The 12,027-nt window shown below is 36.3% G+C and overlaps 1 protein-coding gene across 3 annotated transcripts in view; it reads right to left on the minus strand.

The window, feature by feature from the left end:
- LOC115123076 (cingulin-like protein 1) overlaps nt 1-12,027 on the minus strand; it is a 104,906-nt gene that overhangs the window by 67,473 nt on the left and 25,406 nt on the right. For 2 of the 3 annotated variants that reach the window (XM_065017176.1, XM_065017177.1), the window contains exon 2: nt 6,833-6,956. The exons of the other annotated variant lie outside the window; for it this stretch is intronic. The gene's annotated coding sequence lies outside the window, so the exon portion shown is untranslated. The remainder of the gene's footprint in view (nt 1-6,832; nt 6,957-12,027) is intronic. 3 annotated transcript variants of the gene reach the window in all.

Consider the following 12,027-nt stretch of genomic DNA (forward strand, 5'->3'; position numbering starts at 1 on the left):
CCAGGACTACCTGACATGATGACTCCTTGCTGTCCCCAGTCCACCTGACTGTGCTGCTGCTCCAGTTTCAACTGTTCTGCCTTATTATTATTCGACCATGCTGGTCATTTATGAACATTTGAACATCTTGGTCATGTTCTGTTATAATCTCTACCCGGCACAGCCAGAAGAGGACTGGCCACCCCACATAGCCTGGTTCCTCTCTAGGTTTCTTCCTAGGTTTTGGCCTTTCTAGGGAGTTTTTCCTAGCCACCGTGCTTTTACACCTGCATTGTTTGCTGTTTGGGGTTTTAGGCTGGGTTTCTGTACAGCACTTTGAGATATCAGCTGATGTACGAAGGGCTATATAAATACATTTGATTTGATTTGATTTGTATAATACAGTAATATAATAATATGGTATAATACAGTGGTATAATACAGTGGTATAATACAGTGGTATAATACAGTAATATAATACAGTAATATAATAATATGGTATAATACTGTAATATAATACAGTGGTATAATACAGTGGTATAATACAGTAATATAATACAGTGGTATAATACAGTGGTATAATACAGTAATATAATACAGTAATATAATAATATGGTATAATACAGTGGTATAATACAGTGGTATAATACAGTGGTATAATACAGTGGTATAATACAGTAATATAATACAGTGGTATAATACAGTGGTATAATACAGTAATATAATACAGTGGTATAATACAGTGGTATAATACAGTAATATAATACAGTGGTATAATACAGTGGTATAATACAGTAATATAATACAGTGGTATAATACAGTAATATAATACTGTGGTATAATACAGTGGTATAATACAGTAATATAATACAGTAATATAATACAGTGGTATAATACAGTAATATAATACAGTGGTATAATACAGTAATATAATACTGTGGTATAATACAGTGGTATAATACAGTAATATAATACAGTAATATAATACATAATACAGTAATATAATACAGTGGTATAATACTGTGGTATAATACAGTAATATAATACTGTGGTATAATACAGTAATATAATACAGTGGTATAATACAGTGGTATAATACAGTGGTATAATACAGTAATATAATACTGTGGTATAATACAGTGGTATAATACAGTGGTATAATACTGTGGTATAATACAGTAATATAATACAGTGGTATAATACAGTGGTATAATACAGTAATATAATACAGTGGTATAATACAGTGGTATAATACTGTGGTATAATACAGTGGTATAATACAGTGGTATAATACAGTAATATAATACAGTAATATAATACAGTGGTATAATACAGTAATATAATGCAGTGGTATAATACTGTAATATAATGCAGTGGTATAATACAGTAATATAATACAGTAATATAATACAGTGGTATAATACAGTAATATAATGCAGTGGTATAATACTGTGGTATAATACAGTGGTATAATACAGTGGTATAATACAGTAATATAATACTGTGGTATAATACAGTAATATAATACAGTGGTATAATACAGTGGTATAGTACAGTGGTATAATATAGTGGTATAATACAGTAATATAATACAGTGGTATAATACTGTAATATAATACAGTAATATAATACAGTGGTATAATACAGTAATATAATACAGTAAAATAATACAGTAATATAATACAGTGGTATAATACAGTAATATAATGCAGTGGTATAATACTGTAATATAATGCAGTGGTATAATACAGTAATATAATACAGTAATATAATACAGTGGTATAATACTGTGGTATAATACAGTAATATAATGCAGTGGTATAATACTGTGGTATAATACAGTAATATAATGCAGTGGTATAATACTGTAATATAATGCAGTGGTATAATACAGTAATATAATACAGTAATATAATACAGTGGTATAATACTGTGGTATAATACAGTAATATAATGCAGTGGTATAATACTGTGGTATAATACAGTGGTATAATACAGTGGTATAATACAGTGGTATAATACAGTAATATAATACTGTGGTATAATACAGTAATATAATACAGTAATATAATACAGTAATATAATACAGTGGTATAATACAGTATAATACAGTGGTATAATACAGTAATATAATACTATGGTATAATACAGTGGTATAATACAGTGGTATAATACAGTAATATAATACAGTAATATAATACAGTGGTATAATACAGTGGTATAATACAGTGGTATAATACAGTGGTATAATACTGTAATATAATAGAGTAATATAATACAGTGGTATAATACAGTGGTATAATACAGTGGTATAATACAGTGGTATAATACAGTAATATAATGCAGTGGTATACTACTGTGGTATAATACAGTGGTATAATACAGTGGTATAATACAGTGGTATAATACAGTAATATAATGCAGTGGTATACTACTGTGGTATAATACAGTGGTATAATACAGTGGTATAATACAGTGGTATAATACAGTGGTATAATACAGTGGTATAATACAGTGGTATAATACAGTAATATAATACAGTAATATAATACAGTGGTATAATACAGTAATATAATACAGTGGTATAATACAGTGGTATAATACAGTGGTATAATACAGTGGTATAATACAGTGGTATAATACAGTGGTATAATACAGTAATATAATACAGTAATATAATACAGTGGTATAATACAGTAATATAATACAGTGGTATAATACAGTAATATAATACAGTGGTATAATACAGTAATATAATACAGTGGTATAATACAGTGGTATAATACTGTGGTATAATACTGTGGTATAATACAGTAATATAATACAGTGGTATAATACAGTAATATAATACAGTGGTATAATACTGTAATATAATACAGTAATATAATACAGTGGTATAATACAGTGGTATAATACAGTAATATAATACAGTGGTATAATACAGTGGTATAATACAGTGGTATAATACAGTAATATAATACTGTGGTATAATACAGTGGTATAATACAGTAATATAATACAGTAATATAATACAGTGGTATAATACAGTAATATAATACAGTAATATAATACAGTGGTATAATACAGTAATATAATACAGTGGTATAATACAGTAATATAATACAGTAATATAATACAGTGGTATAATACAGTGGTATAATACAGTGGTATAATACAGTAATATAATACAGTGGTATAATACAGTAATATAATACAGTGGTATAATACAGTGGTATAATACAGTGGTATAATACAGTAATATAATACAGTGGTATAATACAGTGGTATAATACAGTGGTATAATACAGTAATATAATACAGTGGTATAATACAGTAATATAATACAGTAATATAATACAGTAATATAATACAGTAATATAATACAGTGGTATAATACAGTGGTATAATACAGTAATATAATACAGTGGTATAATACAGTGGTATAATACAGTGGTATAATACAGTGGTATAATACTGTGGAACACAACTCATGAGTTCTCCTCCTGCACTGCTCACATCTAATTCCCACTTGTGACTGAAAACAGGGGAAAAGATGCCAATTGAAAAGCTCTCTCTTAAAAATGTAGCTAGCTATTTAGCTCTATGACATTAAATGCTGTGTAAAATATCTAAAAGGCTATAAAGTAGCTTTAACGGTAAAGCTATCAGCCACTAGTGGAAACATTTACAACTGCAATTCAGTTACGTTATATTTAACGTAATTTTATTTATAAATTATTTTACCTCAGACGATCTGGTCGTAAGGCTGTTAGCTAGCACTCCTAGCAGCTTATGCTAACTAGCTAGCTGGCTAGCATTTACTGCTAGTGAAGCTTCTAGCTTGCATATTAGCATAAACTAGCGCTAACCGGACTAGTCATTGTCTAAATGACAGGTAGAAACACATTCATAACCATAAAGGGGGGGTAAAGGGGATTACTTATTTTAAGTCTTTCCTACTTGTATATTTAAAACAAATATATAGCTCTAACTTCATTGAAATATATCTACAACTTTTTGCATACCACAAAATCGTTTTGCTAAAATGTGTTTTTATTATTTTTAACACAATACCTGAATAGTGCTGAGCGATTAACTAAAATGTTGCTTATTTTTCCATTTTATAAACAACTAATTGACCTAAGTAGGTTCAATTATTTGAATTCCATTTCATTATTATTATTATAAAAAAATATGTTTTGCTCAATGTGCACATTGCACAGTTTTTTTCTAGAGATAAATCAGCTAATGCATACACTGTGCGATGTACTTGTAGTTTCCAACAGACCAATGTTCTACGTAATTTAGAGCAGAAAACGTGCTAATGAACTACAACAACCATAATCCATTGCTTGTTCGGTCTGTGTTTCTTTTAAGCCTGCTATGTAATAGACAGAAGAATGTGCGATCAAGAGGGGATACATAGAGAAAGGTTGCTTAACTAATGTAATATATTATATATATACTAATATAATATATTATATATATATAACTAATGTAATATATATATATATATACTAATGTAATATATTATGTAATATATTATATATAATAACTAATATATTTATATATACTAATGTAATATATTATATATATATATCTAATGTAATATATTATATATATATATATCTAATATAATATATTATATATATATAATAATATATTATATATTAATGTAATATATTATATATATATAACTAATGTAATATATATATATATATATATAACTAATGTAATATATTATATATATATAACTAATGTAATATATTATATATATATATATATATACTAATGTAATATATTATATATATATATAATATATATATTAATATATATAATATAACTAATGTAATATATTATATATATAACTAATGTAATATATTATATATATAAACTACTGTAATATATTATATATATATATATCTAATGTAATATATTATATATAATAACTAATATAATATATTATATATATAATATATTATATATATAAAACTAATGTAATATACAATATAATATATTATATATATATATAACAACAACTGAACTATTTGATTAAAGTAAAGTATGTGAATAAATGATGGTTAATAATGATCAATATAACAGTCACGACCATCATGGGCCTTTAGTTCCTTGTTTTATTCTGTCATATGAATAAATGATGGTTAATAAGTGATCAGCAGTAATGAACTGAATCATATTTGAGTTCCTTGTTTTATTCTGTCATGTGAATAAATGATGGTTAATAAGTGATCAGCAGTAATGAACAGTCACGACCATCATGGGCCTTTAGTTCCTTGTTTTATTCTGTCATGTGAATAAATGATGGTTAATAAGTGATCAGCAGTAATGAACAGTCACGACCATCATGGGCCTTTAGTTCCTTGTTTTATTCTGTGTTGTTACATCATTCAACGTAAAAAAAAAAAATCTAAACCAAAATAGAAATTCTGATTATTTAAAAAAATTATGGAACTGAAACCGAACCGACCTCAAAAGACACTAATCGCTCAGGGCTAATAAAGATGGATTTCACCAAACATCAGAGTCATCGCACCAGACATGTGTGACTCTGATTACTGCAAATTCTACGTACCTGTAATGTCTGGTGTGTGAGATGAAATCCCAGTCTTTATCGACAGCGCGGCTATGAAGAACAATGAAAGCAGGGAGGCCTTGTATTCATTCCTAATACACAGACACCTTGGTTTGTAACTGAATAAACTCATACATTTTGACTTGAACATTCCAGCACACTTCAACAGAGCCAGATCTCTCAGACCCATTTTCACTACACGAACTGTAGAGCACAGACATCAATCGGCATCGAAATCATATCAACGTTTATCATGCTAGATTGAGTCACTGTGAGTGTCTTTAGAAAGTGCTGTCTGTTGTTGAGGGAGCGCACGTGTCCTGGTTGGGGGAAAACGGTTTGAAATGGCACTGCCCTAAGTGAAAACTAGGTGAGACATTGCCTAGGGAGAATAAAGATGACATCATTTCAAATAGCTTTCCCCAGTTGTGGGTGGATCCCAACCTTCCAGACATACCAGACCAGACCAGGTGCAGACAGACCAGAACAGGTGCAGACAGACCACGTGCACCCACAGCCAGACAGAGCAGGTGCAGACAGACCAGAACAAGTGCAGACAGACCAGACCAGGTGCAGACAGACCAGAACAAGTGCAGACAGACCAGAACAGGTGCACCCACCTTACCCCTCTCTGTGGACATGTCTGTCTGATGGTAGCCAGACCCCTGTTACCCCTCTCTGATGGTAACCAGACCCCTGTTACTCCTCTCTGATGGTAACCAGACCCCTGTTACCCCTCTCTGATGGTAACCAGACCCCTGTTACCCCTCTCTGATGGTAACCAGACCCCTGTTACTCCTCTCTGATGGTAACCAGACCCCTGTTACTCCTCTCTGATGGTAACCAGACCCCTGTTACCCCTCTCTGATGGTAACCAGACCCCTGTTACCCCTCTCTGATGGTAACCAGACCCCTGTTACCCCTCTCTGATGGTACCCAGACCCCTGTTACCCCTCTCTGATGGTAACCAGACCCCTGTTACCCCTCTCTGATGGTACCCAGACCCCTGTTACCCCTCTCTGATGGAACCCAGACCCCTGTTACCCCTCTCTGTGGACATGTCTGATGGTAACCAAGAGGCCAGTAACCCCAAAACAAGATAGCTATCAGCCAGGGAAAGTAACGTTTGGTTGTCTTTCAAGAACAATAAAAAAGATATGTGGAATTTACTGTGCTGTTCAGGTGTGTGTGTGTGTGTGTGTGTGTGTGTGTGTGTGTGTGTGTGTGTGTGTGTGTGTGTGTGTGTGTGTGTCAGGTTACCTGTTCGTCTAGTGAGACAGTCTTTCAGAGTGTGTTCACTTTGTCCCCCAGTAGTTCAGTCAGCTGTACCAGTGAAGGGGGGGGGGGGGGATATCTCTCTGGTCTCTCTCTGAGCCCCTATTGGCTGATGGAAACACAAGGTCAGAGGTCAGATATACTGGCCCATTGCCTGGTGTTACCATGGACACCAGGGACATTCTTTAAAAACGACAAAAGTTGTGTCAGACAAAGGACACACAAGTAAATTGATTAACTCTATAAACCGGAATAGGGTGACATTCCAAACACACCCATTCCAGACACACCCATTCCAGACACACCCACTTCAGACACACACATTCCAGACACACCCATTCCAGACACACCCATTTCAGACACACCCATTTCAGACACACCCATTCCAGACACACCCATTCCAGACACACCCACTTCAGACACACACATTCCAGACACACCCATTCCAGACACACCCATTTCAGACACACCCATTTCAGACACACCCATTTCAGACACACCCATTCCAGACACACCCACTTCAGACACACACATTCCAGACACACCCATTCCAGACACACCCATTTCAGACACACCCATTTCAGACACACCCATTTCAGACACACACATTCCAGACACACCCATTCCAGACACACCCACTTTAGACACACACATTCCAGACACACCCATTCCAGACACACCCATTTCAGACACACCCATTTCAGACACACCCATTCCAGACACACCCATTCCAGACACACCCACACCCATTTCAGACACACACATTCCAGACACACCCATTTCAGACACACACATTCCAGACACACCCATTTCAGACACACACATTCCAGACACACCCATTTTGAGACACACCCATTTCAGACACACACATTCCAGACACACCCATTTCGAGACACACCCATTTAAGACACACCCATTTCGAGACACACCCATTTCGAGACACACCCATTTAAGGCACACCCATTTCCAGACACACCCATTTAAGACACACCTATTTCGAGACACACCCATTCCAGACACACCCATTTCAGACACACCCACTTCAGACACACCAATTCCAGACACACCAATTCCAGACACACCCATTTCAGACACACCCATTTCAAACACACCCATTTCAGACACACCCATTTGTAATGACCGAAGCACAGCAAGGTGTGGATACATATAAAAGTTTGGTACATTAGTCTAAAACCAATCAGGAGTTACTGTTGTTGATGCAGGTACGCAAGCAGGACATTAGTCTAAAACCAATCAGGAATTACTGTTGTTGATGCAGGACATTAGTCTAAAACCAATCAGGAGTTACTGTTGTTGATGCAGGACATTAGTCTAAAACCAATCAGGAGTTACTGTTGTTGATGCAGGACATTTTCTCGGTGAGGAACAAGGAGGTTTGGAATGTTACTAAGCAACAACAAACAAAATACCTCAAGTAGCAACATGCTAATTCATAATAATAAACAGATATCAAAATCCAAAATCTAACCTTTTGATATCTCTATGGGGTCTAGGTACAGAACTAGGTCCCCATCTTGGAAGAACAGAATCCTTACAATCAATCCCATGAAACGTATTTCTAAAACTATTTCAACAGCTGTCACTAGGGTTGCTAAGCTACAGGTAACTCAATAACGTTATCGCAAGCTGTGTTAATACTGGAAATAACAGGTCATCCATGGCAATCCGTGGTAAATGTGGTCATTTAAACTTGAATCATATTTCAAATCATCTTTAAAAATGTATAAACCATCAACAGTATGGTAAACTAAACTGACCAGACCATCAACAGCATGGTAAACTAAACTGACCAGACCATCAACAGTATGGTAAACTAAACTGACCAGACCATCAACAGTATGGTAAACTAAACTGACCAGACCATCAACAGTATGGTAAACTAAACTGACCAGACCATCAACAGTATGGTAAACTAAACTGACCAGACCATCAACAGCATGGTAAACTAAACTGACCAGACCATCAACAGTATGGTAAACTAAACTGACCAGACCATCAACAGTATGGTAAACTAAACTGACCAGACCATCAACAGTATGGTAAACTAAACTGACCAGACCATCAACAGCATGGTAAACTGACCAGACCATCAACAGTATGGTAAACTAAACTGACCAGACCATCAACAGCATGGTAAACTGACCAGACCATCAACAGCATGGTAAACTGACCAGACCATCAACAGCATGGTAAACTGACCAGACCATCAACAGCATGGTCAACTGACCAGACCATCAACAGCATGGTAAACTGACCAGACCATCAACAGCATGGTAAACCGACCAGACCATCAACAGTATGGTAAACTGACCAGACCATCAACAGCATGGTAAACTGACCAGACCATTAACAGCATGGTAAACTGACCAGACCATCAACAGCATGGTAAACTGACCAGACCATCAACAGCATGGTAAACTGACCAGACCATCAACAGCATGGTAAACTGACCAGACCATCAACAGTATGGTAAACTGAGCAGACCATCAACAGCATGGTAAACTGACCAGACCATCAACAGTATGGTACCAAACTAACTGAGGTAAAACACTGTGTAGAGGTACCAAACTAACTGAGGTAAAACACAGTGTAGAGGTACCAAACTAACTGAGGTAAAACACCGTGTAGAAGTACCAAACTAACTGAGGTAAAACACCGTGTAGAGGTACCAAACTAACTGAGGTAAAACACCGTGTAGAGGTACCAAACTAACTGAGGTAAAACACTGTGTAGAGGTACCAAACTAACTGAGGTAAAACACAGTGGAGAGGTACCAAACTAACTGAGGTAAAACACAGTGTAGAGGTACCAAACTAACTGAGGTAAAACACCGTGTAGAGGTACCAAACTAACTGAGGTAAAACACTGTGTAGAGGTACCAAACTAACTGAGGTAAAACACCGTGTAGAGGTACCAAACTAACTGAGGTAAAACACAGTGGAGAGGTACCAAACTAACTGAGGTAAAACACCGTGGAGAGGTACCAAACTAACTGAGGTAAAACACAGTGTAGAGGTACCAAACTAACTGAGGTAAAACACAGTGGAGAGGTACCAAACTAACTGAGGTAAAACACCGTGTAGAGGTACCAAACTAACTGAGGTAAAGCACAGTGGAGAGGTACCAAACTAACTGAGGTAAAACACTGTGTAGAGGTACCAAACTAACTGAGGTAAAACACAGTGGAGAGGTACCAAACTAACTGAGGTAAAACACCGTGTAGAGGTACCAAACTAACTGAGGTAAAACACAGTGGAGAGCTACCAAACTAACTGAGGTAAAACACCGTGTAGAGGTACCAAACTAACTGAGGTAAAACACAGTGTAGAGGTACCAAACTAACTGAGGTAAAACACAGTGGAGAGGTACCAAACTAACTGAGGTAAAACACCGTGGAAAACACCAAACTAACTGAGGTAAAACACAGTGGAGAGGTACCAAACTAAAACTGAGGTAAAACACAGTGTAAAACACAGTGGAGAGGTACCAAACTAACTGAGGTAAAACACAGTGGAGAGGTACCAAACTAACTGAGGTAAAACACAGTGGAGAGGTACCAAACTAACTGAGGTAAAACACAGTGGAGAGGTACCAAACTAACTGAGGTAAAACACAGTGGAGAGGTACCAAACTAACTGAGGTAAAACACCGTGTAGAGGTACCAAACTAACTGAGGTAAAACACAGTGTAGAGGTACCAAACTAACTGAGGTAAAACACAGTGGAGAGCTACCAAACTAACTGAGGTAAAACACCGTGTAGAGGTACCAAACTAACTGAGGTAAAACACAGTGTAGAGGTACCAAACTAACTGAGGTAAAACACAGTGGAGAGGTACCAAACTAACTGAGGTAAAACACTGTGTAGAGGTACCAAACTAACTGAGGTAAAACACCGTGTAGAGGTACCAAACTAACTGAGGTAAAACACAGTGGAGAGGTACCAAACTAACTGAGGTAAAACACAGTGTAGAGGTACCAAACTAACTGAGGTAAAACACAGTGTAGAGGTACCAAACTAACTGAGGTAAAACACCGTGGAGAGGTACCAAACTAACTGAGGTAAAACACAGTGTAGAGGTACCAAACTAACTGAGGTAAAACACAGTGTAGAGGTACCAAACTAACTGAGGTAAAACACAGTGGAGAGGTACCAAACTAACTGAGGTAAAACACCGTGTAGAGGTACCAAACTATTGCGGGCAGATGTGGGTAAACAACAGCCATTACCCAGTGGTGTAAAGTACTGAAGTAAAAAATACTTTAAAGTACTACTTCAGTCATTTTTGGGGGGTAACTGTACTTTACTTTAGTATTTATATCTTTGAAAATGTTTACTTTTACTCCACTACAATCGTAAATAAAATAATGTATTTTTTACTCCAAACATTTTCCCTGATACCCAAAAGTATTCTTTACATTCTGAATGCTTAGCAGGGCAGGAACATTTTCCAATTCACACACATACCTGGTCCTCCCTACTGCCTCTGATCTGGAGGACTCACTAAACACAAATGCTTTGTTTGTAAATGATGTCTGAGTGTTGGAGTGGGCACCTGGATGTCTGTAAATGATGTCTGAGTGTTGGAGTGGGCACCTGGATGTCTGTAAATGATGTCTGAGTGTTGGAGTGGGCACCTGGATGTCTGTAAATGATGTCTGAGTGTTGGAGTGGGCACCTGGATGTCTGTAAATGATGTCTGAGTGTTGGAGTGGGCACCTGGATGTCTGAAAATTATGTCTGAGTGTTGGGTTGTGGTTGTGGGTTGTGGTCTCTGTGGGTTGTGGTCTCTGTGGGTTGTGGTCTCTGGCTTCTGGTCTCTCTGGGCTGTGGTCTCTGGTCTCTGTGGGTTGTGGATGACTACTCTGTGGGTTGTGGATGACTACTCTGTGTCTGTGGGTTGTGGATGATTACTCTGTGTCTGTAGGTTGTGGATGATTACTCTGTGTCTGTAGGTTGATGATGACTACTCTGTGTCTGTGGGTTGTGGATGATTACTCTGTGTCTGTGGGTTGTGGATGATTACTCTGTGTCTGTGGGTTGTGGATGACTACTCTGTGTCTGTAGGTTGTGGATGATTACTCTGTGTCTGTAGGTTGATGATGACTACTCTGTGTCTGTGGGTTGTGGATGATTACTCTGTGTCTGTGGGTTGTGGAT

This window comes from Oncorhynchus nerka, linkage group LG4 (genome assembly GCF_034236695.1).
Source record: "Oncorhynchus nerka isolate Pitt River linkage group LG4, Oner_Uvic_2.0, whole genome shotgun sequence".
NCBI classification, from domain to species: domain Eukaryota; kingdom Metazoa; phylum Chordata; class Actinopteri; order Salmoniformes; family Salmonidae; genus Oncorhynchus; species Oncorhynchus nerka.